Genomic DNA, 15,000 nt, shown 5'->3' with positions numbered 1-15,000 from the left:
CTTCTCTCTCAGCACTACAGCAGCCTTTTCCTGATCTGTACGTCAGGGAACGCCAGCAGCACATCCCGAGACAGGGTTGCGCACCTACAACCGACACAGCTGCGTAAATGCCGACCGAGGTTTTTAAAGTGTCTTTTTAAACGCTTCTCTGGGCCCGTTTCCCCTGGCCACATTACTCTGCTCCCTGACTGATCTACAAGCAGCTGTTACCCCCCTCCAGGTCATGGAGCACAGATAAAACTGCTCCCAGGTCAGTCAGAGATTTGACGTCTCACAGCTAATTAAAGTTCTGCAGGAAGAGTAACAGGACACATGTCTGAGCTTATCACCAAAATTCAGACAAATGTGAGAGGATTGTAGGTATTAAAGAGTTGGTCTATAGCAGGGCAGCGCATGTGCAGCTCAGCTGTCTGCACTTTCATGTCATCATGAGTCATCATGACATCAGATGCATCTGAACCCCGTAAAGGCTATTTAGAGACAGCAAGGTTTGACCCCTGACCCCTGCGACACAGAAACCAGTGCTAAACACAGGTACAACGCATTGCCTTAACCCGTACAGGGGTTGTACGAGGCTGAATAATGTTCCCTGCTCCAGAACACTGTGAAGGGCATGGAAGTTTCCAAAAGAACGCAGGCAGGTAGACAGTGAATGTGGTTTATAGGGGAACTGCAGCCCTGACAACGCTGGGCACTCTGGGATGGCCTCTAAGAGCAAGGGCTGGATTCTCAAAAGATCACATTAAACCAATCAGATCTGTTTACTCAGCTAAATCCTCAAATGGTGGCTTCTTATTGGCTTTTTCAAGAGTCCAGTCCTGTAGATGAAATCCACTTGCCATTTTGCAAGATTGATGACAGAATAAACTAATATTAAAAAGGGTAGAGATTACCCTGAACCAGGTAGCAGCAGCTGGACAGGCTACAGTCGTCTTCAGATTCCAACACAGAGACATCCAGGGACTGCCTGGGACCCTCTTAAAATACCTACAGCATTCCAGGTCCCAGTAATTCTGTACATTCTCTAAAAGCATCTGTTGACCTTACACCAGCTGTCTACACGCAGACTACACATAGACTACACACAGACCGTCAGTGCTTCATCCAGCGTTTTATACAAACACAATAACAAACAAGTCCATAACAAAAAGCTCTCTCTAGTGCGTGTCGCCAGATGATGCAGAGCGAACAGTTTTGATTCAGCTATATTTTATTTGATTCAGTTATATTTTATTTGCAGTTATTCTTTTTTTTCTTTTTTACAAAAATACAAAGTGTTGTCTTCCATATACAAATAAATATATGTGAACATTAAACATCTTCATGAGTAGTGATCTACAGAAGGTTCCATCTGTGTGTGAATAGCTGTGAGGAATAACTTACGACAAGCTGTGCAAGGGGTCACATGACTCAGCCACAAGCAGTCTCAGGGGTCACGTGACTCAGCCACAAGCAGTCTGAGGGGGTCACGTGACTCAGCCACAAGCAGTCTGAGGGGTCACGTGACTCAGCCACAAGCAGTCTGAGGGGGTCACGTGACTCAGCCACAAGCAGTCCGAGGGGGTCACGTGACTCAGCCACAAGCAGTCTGAGGGGTCACGTGACTCAACCTAACGGTCGCTAGGACCTGCGGCACGCTCCGGTAGAACGATTCACTCTCCAAGCACATGTGGCTATGAAGGGTCAAAGTTTGTCCTCTCATGATGGCCTTGACTCACGCGTCATATAAACCCCTTTCATTTTTCGTGGTGAGATCAATGACCACCTGAAAGACAGATACAGGGTTAGCACACACCACTACACACACACACACACACACACACACACACACACACACCAGAAACAAAGCTATAGGGTTAGCACACTCACAACACACACCCCAGAAACACAGCTACAGGGTTACCACATACCACATACCACTACACACACACACACACACACACACACACACACACACACACACACACACACACACACACCAAAAATAAAGCTATAGGGTTAGCACACACCACACACACCAGAAGCAGCGGAGATGACAGGCAACTCCTCCATTACGTGCACTTCTGTCTCTGCCAGCAAAATACTGCCATTTCAAATCACTCCTTTCTGTCCAGCATGAATGGACCTGCATCACAGAAACAGTGACACGGCAAGAACAAAACCAACCTCTCCCGTTCCCAGGATACACACGCAGAAACGGTGGTCGGACGTTCCCAGGATACACACGCAGAAACGGTGGTCGGACGTTCCCAGGATACACACGCAGAAACGGTGGTCGGACGTTCCCAGGATACACACGCAGAAACGGTGGTCGGACGTTCCCAGGATACACACGCAGAAACGGTGATCGGACGTTCCCAGGATACACACGCAGAAACGGTGGTCGGACGTTCCCAGGATACACACGCAGAAACGGTGATCGGACCTTCCCAGGATACACAAGCAGAAACGGTGATCAGACTTTCCCAGGATACACACGCAGAAACGGTGGTCAGACGTTCCCAGGATACACACGCAGAAACGGTGATTGGACGTTTCCAGGATACACACGCAGAAACGGTGATTGGACGTTCCCAGGATAAACACTCAGAAATGGTGTGTGTGTGTAATCCCTGTTACAATTGCTGTTGTGTGTGTGTTGTTACTCTAATGAAGATGGGGGGACGGCCTACTTCTCCACCTTCTTGTGCTATAGCACCAACTGCAGTTAAAACTGCACACTTCAGTTAAAGGGATGGAGCAGTAAAGGCTATAGAGACACAACATCATGTCAGGTTATCTATGACTCATCAGTTTAAGGCCTGAATCAGCAAGCGGTCAATATGCAAATTAAACTTGGTGACAATGGGAGTGAAGATCAGGGCAAGAACAGTATTATGTTACATGTGTGTGTGAGTGTGTGTGTGTGTGTGAGAGTGTGTGTGTGTGTGTGTGTGTGTGTGTGTGTGTGTGTGTGTGTGTGTGTGTGAGAGAGAGAGTGTGTGTGTTCAAGTTTGATTTATTTGTCACATACATAGTCATACACAGTATAACTCAGTGAAATGGTTGAGAGTGCTCTGTCCAAACTGAGGAAAAAGAAATATAGAGAAATATAGATATTCTATATATGTGAAATATATATATGCATAGAGAAATATATATATTGTATATATGTACAAAAATATATTAACAATGTATGTACAATATATGTATATTATGATTATATACACAATGTACAATGTATATGGTTGTGTATATATATGTACACAATGTACAGAATGTACAGATCCATTTTGTAGAATAACATATTTACAGTTTTTATGTTACAAGGTAATTGAATATATATATATATATATACATACATATATACACACAGTTATGTTACATGGTGGTGGTGGTCCCCACAGTTTATCAGTTTCCCCGATTCAGGGCCCAAATGGCCTGTGGGAAGAAGCTCCTCTTCAGTCTCTCTGTCTTGGTCTTCAGGGAGCGAAAGCGCCTCGCTGACCTCAACAGAGAGAAGAGCCTATTGTTGGGATGGGTGGGGTCCTTCACAATCCTCCTGCCCTTGGTCTGGCACCACCTGTAGTAGATGGTCTGCAGGTCAGGAAGTTCCGTGTGAGTGATGCGCTCTGCTGAACGCACTACCCTTTGGAGTGCTTGTCTGTCCTGCTTGGTGCTATTCCCAAACCAGACTGTGATGTTCCCCGTGAGGATGCTCTCGATAGTGCAGGTGTAGAAGTTCCGCAGTACCTTGGAGGGCAGTCTGAAGTCTCTTAGGCGTCTGAGGTGGTAAAGACGTTGACGAGCCTTCTTTGCCAGGGAGTTGGTATGGCAGGACCAGGACAGGTCCTGCGAGATGTGAACACCAAGGTACCTGAAACTATCTACTCTCTCCACCGTATTTCCACTGATCCTCACAGGTTGGTAGTGCCGCTCCTGCTTCTTGCTGCAATCCACGATCAGCTCCTTTGTCTTACTGACGTTTAGGAGGAGATTATTTTCCTGGCACCAGTTTTCCAGGTGTTTAATCTCCTCCAGGTAGGCCCTCTCGTCGTTGTCCGAGATCAGACCCATGACAACGGTGTCATCAGCAAACTTGACAATGATGGTGGAGCTGGAAGTGGCTGTGCAGTCGTAGGTGTACAGTGAGTAGAGCAGGGGGCTTAGGACACAACCCTGAGGAGCTCCAGTGCTGAGGGTGAGGGTGGATGAGACACAGTTGCCCACCCGTACTGATTGTGGTCTGTCTGTTAGGAAGTTGGAGATCCAGTCGCACAGGGATGGATGCAGTCCTAGATCCTCCAACTTAGTAGTGAGTAGGGAGGGGATGATAGTGTTAAATGCTGAACTGTAGTGGACAAACAGCATTTTAACATAATTTCCCCTCCCTTCGTCCAGGTGAGTCAGTGTAGTGTGGAGCAGATGTGCAATTGCATCATCAGTGGAGCGGTTGTGGTGGTATGCAAACTGCAGTGGGTCCATGGAGGCTGGCAGTGAAGATGTGATGAAGTCTCTGACTAGCTTTTCAAAGCACTTCATCACGACTGATGTGAGGGCGACAGGGCGGTAGTCATTGAGGTCGGAGGGTCGAGGTTTCTTCGGGACGTGGACGATGGTGGATCGCTTGAAGCTGGACGGGACGATACCAAGCATCAGGGAGAGATTGAAGATGTCGGTGAATACCGGGGCTAGCTGATCTGCGCAAGCTTTGAGGACCCTCCCGCAGATGCCGTCTGGTCCCATCGCCTTCCTGGTATTCACCCTTTTAAACACTCCTCACGTCACTCTCCGTGATGATGAGAGGGCGCTGTTCTATGGTGGGCCCCGCGCATGTGCCATTGGCTGCGCCGATAGTACCATTAGCACCAGCGCTGCTAGCATTAGTGCTGTTAGCATTAGTGCTGTTAGCACTAGCGCCGTTAGCATTGGTGCTGCTAGATGTAGCCTCGAAGCGAGTGAAGAATGTATTCAGCTCGTTCGCCAGAGACTCATCCGCACTCATCAGTCCGGAGGGTGGGCTCCTGTAGTCCGTGATTGTCCGTAGTCCCTGCCACAGGGATCTAGAGCCACTCTGCTGGAACTGTGTCTCTAGTTTCCTCCCGTAGCGACGCTTCGCCTCCCTCACCGCCCTGCGCACTCCGTATGCTGCAGACTTGTACACGTCCATGTTCTCGCTGATGATCCCCGCGTTGTAGGCAGCAGTGCGAGAGTTCAGAGCCTCGCGGATGGTTCTGTCCACCCAGGGCTTCTGGTTGGGAAACTTCTTGATGGTGGTTCTTGGAATCGTGTCGTCCACCAGTTTCCCAATAAACCCCACTACTGCCTCCGTAAACTCGCTGACATCATCAGTGCTGCGCCGGAACATGTCCCAGTCTGCGTCATCCAGAGCGTCCTGCAGAGCGGCCACCGATTGGTCTGTCCAGCGCACGACCTCCCTCTGAACCGGAGCTTCCCGTTTCAGCCTTTGTTTATATTTTGGTATGAGGACGATGGCTGCGTGGTCCGACATACCAAACGGTGGATGAGCTAGTGCCTTGTAGCTGTCCTTGTATGGGGTGTAGCAGTGGTCTAGTGTCCTATTTCCCCTGGTGGGGAAGGTTACGTGCTGGTAAAGGTTGGGCACCGCACGCTTGAGGTTAGCGCTGTTGAAATCCCCAACCACAATAAGTGCAGCATCCCAATGTTGTGACTGAAACTGTGTGAGAGCTTCATGAAGTTCACACAGTGCAGTGTCCATGTTAGCCTGAGGTGGAATGTACATGGTGTTGATGATGACCGAAGTGAACTCCCGGGGAAGGTAGAAAAGACGAAGCTTGAGGGCGAGCAGCTCCAGGTTGGGTGAGCAGGAGCGGGCGAGAGTAACAACATTGGCATTGTTGCACCAGCTGTTGTTTACCATCACACACACTCCACCGCCTCTCGACTTCCCCGAATCTGCCGTCCTGTGTGTGTGTGTGTGTGAGTGTGTGTGTGTGACACTCTCTCACACACACACACACACACACACACACACACACACACACACACACACTCACACACTCACACACTCACACACACACTCACACACACACACACTCACACACACACACACTCACACACACACACACTCACACACACACACACTCACACACACACACACTCACACACACACTCACACTCACACTCACACAAGCCTGGTTCTTAGTTCAATAATGTAGTTTACACATTTTAGTCTCCACTACTGTTTGGCCCCAGTTAAAGGCCTTCCCCACGCTGCCCTGAGTGTGTCGTCTACAATAGTGACGTGAACAAGTGTGTACGACGTGGTCGTACTCTCCCAAATAAACTCTTAAAGGAACGGCTGAGTGTACGAGGGTGTGTGTGATTCTTATTGTTATGGATCACTAGCATCACTGAGTGTATGCGTGTGTTACTGTTATGGGTCACTAACATCCCTGCGTGTGTGTGTATGATTATTAGCGTCCCTGCTTGGGTGAGTATGATCACTAGCATCCCTGCTCACGTCTTTAAGGGAGGCTCTGTGCTGCGAGTTCTCTAGCCCCCTCGGCTGCTCAGGAGGGTGATTGGCTAGTGAAGACGAGGATGAAGACGCAGTACCACTCAGCATCTTACGAATGTCACACACATGTAAGAGGACACACAAACACACCAGTCGCACATAAAACACGTAACACAACAGCAAACATTACATACAAGTGCATTTACATACAAGTTACATTTAAGTGCTTCTACAAACACACATGTAAACACCCACCAGCTACTGAACTGGAAACACACTGATGCATGTAAACGCTTAAGAAACACTCGTGTCTGACACACTCACACAAGCTCAGCACTCACTAAATGCAGTATTGCGAAGTGTGTGATTACACGCCATCAGGAGTGTTCCTGGGGTCAGAATCTGACCGACAAACAACAGATATTTGTATTACTGAAGTGCACCCATAAGACAGGCATAGCTAACGAATGGGACAGGTCAGGTGTTTCTAATAAAGTGGCGGGCGAGCGTATTGTTTTGGGCCGTAATCTAACTGCCGCGCCAGTCCTGATCTCCCCTGGGGTTGGGAAAATGCTAAACTCTCAGTGTCCAAACGAGATCTGTGCATGGTGGATGCGCCCCTTTACTCCATTGGCTGACAGTGGCAGGCAAGCCAGAAGTGTTTCAGAGGTGAGGAAGCGCGCCCGGACAGGGCAGGGGTTCCACGGCCCAGCAGGCGGAGAGAGAGTGCAGACTCCCCCGCATCAGCCTGGACCTGCTGTAAGAGGTGGAGACAAGCCCCTCTGCTCCACCTCACTCTTGAAGCTGGCGCACCTGCGCACGCGCGTACATAATCGTTGGAACTTTCAGCGTGAATTATTGGGGAGTAAGGGGTAACTGGTTGGAGTTGTGGTGTCCTCAGGCTGCATATGTGAACGACATTTAGTTTGTAAATGTTTTAGTCTGCTGATATGTTTGTTTTTTCTTTATTATAACAATATTAATTGTATTAGTATAATTATTTTATATTTTTTTTATTATTAAAATGACTTAATAATTAATACATTTATTATATGATTTATTATATATAATAAAGTAATGAAACACTATGTGGTCAGCAGAGTGCTCAGATCTCTTCCGTCTACTCATGTTGTAAATAAATACTTGCAGTTTATATTACACACAGGCCACAAAAAACAAACCCCACACACACTCTCGTAGCCGGTACATCTAAAGCCCCCACACACTCTCGTAGCCGGTACATCTAAAGCCCACACACACTCTCGTAGCCGTTACATCTAAAGCCCACACACACTCTCGTAGCCGTTACATCTAAAGCCCACACACACTCTCGTAGCCGTTACATCTAAAGCCCACACACACTCTCGTAGCCGTTACATCTAAAGCCCACACACACTCTCGTAGCCGTTACATCTAAAGCCCACACACACTCTCGTAGCCGTTACATCTAAAGCCCACACACACTCTCGTAGCCGTTACATCTAAAGCCCACACACACTCTCGTAGCCGTTACATCTAAAGCCCACACACACTCTCGTAGCCGTTACATCTAAAGCCCACACACACTCTCGTAGCCGTTACATCTAAAGCCCACACACACTCTCGTAGCCGTTACATCTAAAGCCCACACACACTCTCGTAGCCGTTACATCTAAAGCCCACACACACTCTCGTAGCCGTTACATCTAAAGCCCACACACACTCTCGTAGCCGTTACATCTAAAGCCCACACACACTCTCGTAGCCGTTACATCTAAAGCCCACACACACTCTCGTAGCCGTTACATCTAAAGCCCACACACACGCTCGTAGCCGTTACATCTAAAGCCCACACACACGCTCGTAGCCGTTACATCTAAAGCCCACACACACGCTCGTAGCCGTTACATCTAAAGCCCACACACACGCTCGTAGCCGTTACATCTAAAGCCCACACACTCTCGTAGCCGTTACATCTAAAGCCCACACACACGTTCGTAGCCGTTACATCTAAAGCCCACACACACGTTCGTAGCCGTTACATCTAAAGCCCACACACACGTTCGTAGCCGTTACATCTAAAGCCCACACACACACTCTCGTAGCCGTTACATCTAAAGCCCACACACACGGTCGTAGCCGTTACATCTAAAGCCCACACACACGCTCGTAGCCGTTACATCTAAAGCCCACACACTCTCGTAGCCGTTACATCTAAAGCCCACACACACGCTCGTAGCCGTTACATCTAAAGCCCACACACACTCTCGTAGCCATTACATCTAAAGCCCACACTCTCGTAGCCGTTACATCTAAAGCCCACACACACGCTCGTAGCCGTTACATCTAAAGCCCACACACACGCTCGTAGCCGTTACATCTAAACCCCCCACACTCTCGTAGCCGTTACATCTAAAGCCCACACACGCTCGTAGCCGTTACATCTAAAGCCCACACACACGCTCGTAGCCGTTACATCTAAAGCCCACACACTCTCGTAGCCGTTACTCTCACAGCCCAGTGGTGCTCAGTCTCACAGACACCCTCACCAGCATCGGAGGGTTTAGACTAGCTGTGTGGTGTCCTGGGAGCGTGTGTCCCGCCCAATACAGGCGTAAACCTCCAGCTGTTGCTTAAACTGGTCCAGTCTGGCCTGGATCGCACTGGAGTAAGCAGCCTCCATCTGCCTCACGCTGGGCAGGCCCAGAGCTGCCTGGAGGACACTGTACAGGATACATTCCACAAACACACACACACACACACACACACACACACACACACACACGTATGCACGCACATACACTCATACACACACACGCGTGCACACCCACACACACACGTATGCACACGCAAACACTCATACACAAACACACGTGTGCGCGCACACACACACACACAACTCCAAATAAATGTGCACTGCTGTCTGCTGGTGTTTGAGTTTGGTTACCTGCTTTCAGGTATAAATTAAAATTGTTTGTTATCTCAAAATTAACCAGGATCCTCTATTACAGTCTGGGTTCACCATGACCATAGTTATAATAAGTACATGACAGTTGAGTCCTAATATATAACAATCCTGTTTAGATCAGTTTTTTCTTGTTAGTACATGAGATGTTTGTTTTGTTTTTACAGAGGTTTGATACAACATGAACCATGAATTCACACCAGGAGCAGAACGTATATTATAACATTGGTCAGGAAAACCCTAACCGATAATGCTCAATTTAAAACAAACATACAAATAGCTTCGCAAAGAGAAGTGTGACTATACCTGCGTGTTTGCATCCAGACTAGCGGCGGTGAGGTGCCGTCGTTATCCGTCCGAGCCTCGGAGAGACGAGGCTGGACAGGGAGACACCAGCATCACCGACAGAGAACTAACGTCCGTTCAGTCCGCAGCAGTCCGATATGCAATTATATTTCAGAGGGAACAGCGCCACCTAGTGTCGCACATCGACCATTACAGCAGAAACGCCTGCAGCGACGCTTGTGACTCTTTAACACAGGGCAGGTCCAGGATCAGTCCGAAGGCATAAACACCGGAGGCTTCCGGCAGCTGCTGTATGAGTGAACCCAACGAACTCTCCCAATAAAGGATTTACGCGACTGTGCTTTACTTCACAAGCCATTCGGCTGGCTAACACACAAAGGCTGATAATGCCCAGGAGAAACCACGAAATGACCGATATTAAATTAACTTACAACTTTAGCAAAACACTACAACTACCAACTCCCAGATCTACCAAAAACGACTGTGCTAAAAGCGAAATCTGCCTGAGCGTCGGCTATCTTATCTTAGTTTAGTTTATCTTACCTTAGTTTATATTATCTTAGTTCATTTTAGCTTGGCTTATCTTTCACCACAACAAAGCAGCAAAGCAGCACTCATGAAAGTGGTGGTTATGTTTATATTTCGTCCACAACGTGCCGTTCTCACGAGTGGTTGGCGCTGCTCCATGTTGTGTAATCCCCACACCAGCCAGCAGGTGGTAGTATTAACCAGGTCATGACATTACTGTGGCTACGTGCCCACCGTGAATTTACTGTGCGACTAACATGACATTCTTTATGTCTCACTGTAAAGTCACCTTCATAGACTAATGGAGTCCATGTGCAAGGGCAGTGTTCTTCATTACAGCGTTTCCTGTGGGCAGGAAGACTGTGCCAAGCATGGGCCTACATCAAGGTCCAGGTCAGCCCAGCCAGCGCCTCTGCATACAGCGACCAAACTTTGGAACTACATGTCCCAGAAGGCTTTGCCCCCGCTAAGCCTCAGTTCCACACAACGCTGGTCCTTTCGAGAACAGAGAATGTGCTGGAGTCCTTATCAAATCAGAGATGACAAGCCCCTAGCAAAAGGGCGCAAATGGGCAAAGTGCACGCACGCACGCACACACAAAACTTATAGCATTGAGAAAAGTTGCACCATACCTTTGGCAGAGACACAACTTAACAGAAACGAGGTAAATGAGTGTCAGAAACGACCAGATGAATGCGTCCAACCCTCTGCTGTGTCCTTCATCCTTACTGTGTCGTTCTGTATGCGCCACGTGGACGAGCGTGCCCTGCTAGACTATTGCTGTATGACAAAAAATGATTGCTCTCAATTTCTTAACAAATCCATCCATTAATAATTAACAATAAAAGCCATCTTCCAATGTTTGATCAAATGTACAATAGCTACTAAAGTTGGTCTGCAAATATTGACAGTGATTGAAGCTTGTGATCATACGCGCGCCTACATGGGCACAAGATAACCACACCGCACGGTACGAGGCCTTATGGCCCTGGAATAATCCAGTTTATGGCTGGAAAGCACATTTCTGTCCAGGCTATATGTATGGAACATTTTAGAAATCTCAATCATACGTTCATATGGAAAATGCAAGAAAATACATGTGGTTTCGTATGGAATAGAGGTGTCACAATGACAGCAAGTCCGGTTTAAGTGAGTTAATGTTCCTAAAATCAACGATTACATCATTTCCTTCACACAGTAGGCTGGTTAAAATGAAAATATCAGATTGACAGCAGCTTTTAGAGTTGGAACCACGTCTTCGTGCAGCCCCAGGTTCTCCTAGTGGTTCGTATTCCTATTCAGCACTGTCCATGACTCATTTGATCATGTCTGCTCGCCTAGTTCAACATGCTTCTGTCACACGAACCGGCATCGACATCATAACACGATCGGACCGTTAGTGCGTATAGAACCTCACGTCAGAGTCCATCACGCTCGATGCAGAGCGGTCTCGCTGGGACCCGGGAGATGCAGGAACTTGTTGCATAAAAGCAATGCAACACAAAATCGATCTGTGGCGAGCGCTCACAGACGCACGAGGAAAGCGCACCGTGCCTCGTGTATTGCACACAGGACATCACTTTTGGTTCTGTGGGAATATTGTAAGAGCAACTGTTGCTGTCTGACAGCAGTAAAATGCTCCAAACAAAACGAAATGTAGTCGTTCTGTGGCCAAGTTCCGGAAAATTATCATTCTGCCTCGAGCAACTTTGATCATAGCCCCTCTTTCTCGGGTGCAGTCGCGCGTGCGCCAGTTCTCGCTGTGGCGAGGAGTGACCGCTCCTCGCGCCTCCTGCACGCGGAGAGGGATGCGGAGAAGCGAGCGAACTGTAACACGTCACTGAAGCGCTGGTGAACGCGACGCTGGAGTCTTAACAAGTGAGTAGGAACGCAAACATTAACATTGATTACAATTTCATTGATTCATCATTTCATCTTAATGTGAAAATGATCAACAGACCGAATGATGTAGTTACATTTTCTGAACTGGGGAAAAACGCAAGTGCCAATCCAATATAACTAACTGAATGAAAGTTTAGCGTGTTACTGCTGTTTTAAAAATGTAAAGATTTAAACGTTTTCCTGCATAGGCTGGGCGTTTTTGTTTATAGTCGCACTGATTAGAAATGAAGGAGAACTATGACTCTTGCAACGATCAAGACCTTCAGAGAAATTCATATGCCAAAAGCATGATTTTAACATTTTACTTTAGTTCTGAGTAGTGATTGTATTAGTTGTGATAATTCAAACAAACTGCACATTTCGCTTCAGAATCAGCTTTCCCGTATGTTTTAATGACGCGCAGTGGCCCGTTTCAGTGCAGTAGATGGTAATGTTATTCCTACTTTACGTCACACATTCACTTACTATCTGCTGAATCATCAGCGCGTGCGTTCATTTTTAAATGGGAAAAGCATTTTAAAATAAAGCATTGTATGTCTGCTTTGTCAGAACCACTAGGCCTATATTTGAACAGTCTCGGTGTTTTTTCTGTCTCTGTTCCTTTGCTCTCCTCAGTCTCGAACATTAAGGATATTTTTTAATCTGTTTTTTCGTGTCTTACTGAACGATGGTAAGTTCACGCGTTCAGATGGCAGCTACAGACCTGCACAACATTGCAGGTTCTGTACAATTTCGATTCAGAATATCATGGTTTGATTCCATTTCCAACATTTTATGTATTAAAATTCAGATTACTGAGGGTCCGGGCATCAGCACGTTTGGCTGTGTCTGTACGGCACACACCCGCTCTGCTTCCGCTGTGGCCATGAACAGAGGGCTCAAACAGCTCAAACCTATGAACACTTAACAGTCCCTTTATCAGCACTGATAAACATTTCTTTCCCTTTTCCTCTTTTATTCCAGAATTACATATTCCCATATTCGGATTAAAGTCTCCCATAGTCAGACTAAAGCACTGGTTATGAGGTTTTCCTATTCCTCCTATAAGAGGCTGACGAGGAAAGTCTGGTCTGGTCTCTTTTAATCTCATCTTGTCTCGTCTCTCCAGGTGCTAGGTAGGGTTTTACTGGGGTCATTTGAAATTCATTGGGGGTTTCCAGAACAAGCCCTGCGAACATCCTCACTGATTGCGTTTTCTCATGTTTTCTCTAGTTCTCTCTCCTCCAAACCATAAACTAATAACAGCTGTGGTGTGTGTGTGTGTGTGTGTGTGTGTGTGTGTGTGTGTGTGTCATGCACAACATTTACGGTGCATGCAGTAAATCTCAGTGAGTGAACTCGCTGTCCAGGTGGCAGGTGTTGGGTCACTAAGGCAGAGCATATGAAAGGCCATTAGCAGAAACCAAACACTACTGACCACACACACACACACACGCACGCACGCACACACACACACATACACACATACACACACACACACACACACACACACACACACACATATACATACACACACTCACACACACACACACACACGCACGCACGCACACACTCACACACACACACATACACACACACACACATACGCGCACACACACACACACACACACACATATACACACTCTCACACACACACACTCACACTTTTTAAGGATCCTCCAGTAATCTTCTACAGACGAGAAAAAAACATCACAGATGTGCTCGTCAGGAGAGACACAGGACCACTTGGGTAATAACTGTAGCCTGCAGCTGCTCTAGTTGTGCTACATGTACATTTATTAACACAGCCACTGAAATAACTGGCACAGAGGGATCAGTTCTCATCTCACAGTCCTCACACATCACTGAGCGAGTTTTCTTCTCTATTAGTAATCAGCTTTACACTGGAGAAAACTAGAGAAGACTCGCTGATTGGTGTGTCAAACACCTTCAGATTTATCGTTTTCAGTGTTGTTTTAATACTCACGGACACTGCATTAATGACATATCTGTTTGTTTTGCCAGTTGTTGCTATGGTAGCAGTAAAGCTAGGAAACTCAAAGAGAAAGAACTTCAGAACCCCACAGAACGGATGTTATGATTTAAACATCATTTTCTAATATGAACTGAACTTCAGAAGCATGTTTCTTGCACAGCTGTTGAAGGTCCTCTGTCCAAGCCATCCTGGTTTTCTGGACATCTCCAATATGTCACAGTGCATGTCCCTCTCTCTCTGTCTGTACCTGCCTATTTACATGTCTCTCTGTCTCAGTGGCACTTCAGTGCACCGTCTGTGTGCCAGTGTAGAAAAGTCTTGGGGTGCGTCATCCCTGTTTCATGAGAGGCCGCGGTTCAAAACAAGCAGGACTTCTGGCCCGCAGAGAGCAGCATATCACGATACGAGTGTTGAAGGCGGCAGGTCCATTTTTGGCTTTAAAAATATTTCAAAATTAATAAATTATTTCAGAAACATTTCAGAATGATTTAAACATTATCATAAACTGTATCTTGCTGAGCCCGCTGTCTGCATGGACCTGAGAATTACTGTGTGTGCACTCTTGACCAGTCTGTGAATGATCGACATACATCACCATGGCGACCATCTGGGCTTTGTGGTTGCCGAGCAGCATGTGAGGAGTAGCTCTGTCAGGGAGAATCTGGGGGTGGGGCTCTGTGAGATAGTATTAGGAGGTGGAGCTTTGTGAGGTAGTATTTTGGGGCAGAGCTCTGTGAGGTAGTATTTGGGGCGGAGCTCTGTGAGGTAGTATTTGGGAGGGGAGATAAGGCGTTTGCTGGTCAAAACTCATTCGAGTTATCAGACCATTTGCTCTAGTAGTGACTCTGCTGTCAGGACTTTGAG

General features: G+C 47.1%; 2 protein-coding genes across 4 annotated transcripts in view; one reads left to right on the top strand and one right to left on the bottom strand.

Moving 5' to 3' along the window:
- chrng (cholinergic receptor, nicotinic, gamma) overlaps nucleotides 1-9,816 on the bottom strand; it is a 17,916-nt gene extending 8,100 nt beyond the window's left edge. Inside the window, exons 1-2 of one of the 3 annotated variants that reach the window (XM_081723906.1) lie at nucleotides 9,732-9,816; nucleotides 1-1,765 (exon numbers count right to left, since the gene is read on the bottom strand). The exon at nucleotides 1-1,765 is cut by the window's left edge and continues 670 nt beyond it. The gene's annotated coding sequence lies outside the window, so the exon portion shown is untranslated. Of the gene's footprint in view, nucleotides 1,766-2,166; nucleotides 2,399-9,731 lie in introns of those variants that run through there. The other 2 variants (XM_081723907.1, XM_035528388.2) reach the window with 2 other exon arrangements.
- A 2,122-nt stretch (nucleotides 9,817-11,938) lies between these two features.
- The window catches only part of vwa5b2 (von Willebrand factor A domain containing 5B2), a 31,238-nt gene continuing 28,176 nt past the window's right edge, over nucleotides 11,939-15,000 (top strand). The window contains exon 1 of the mRNA XM_035527942.2: nucleotides 11,939-12,137. The gene's annotated coding sequence lies outside the window, so the exon portion shown is untranslated. The remainder of the gene's footprint in view (nucleotides 12,138-15,000) is intronic.

Source organism: Electrophorus electricus, chromosome 11, assembly GCF_041902795.1.
Source record: "Electrophorus electricus isolate QZ-2024a chromosome 11, ASM4190279v1, whole genome shotgun sequence".
NCBI lineage: Eukaryota > Metazoa > Chordata > Actinopteri > Gymnotiformes > Gymnotidae > Electrophorus > Electrophorus electricus.
This window is presented reverse-complemented; position numbering and strand designations above follow the sequence as displayed.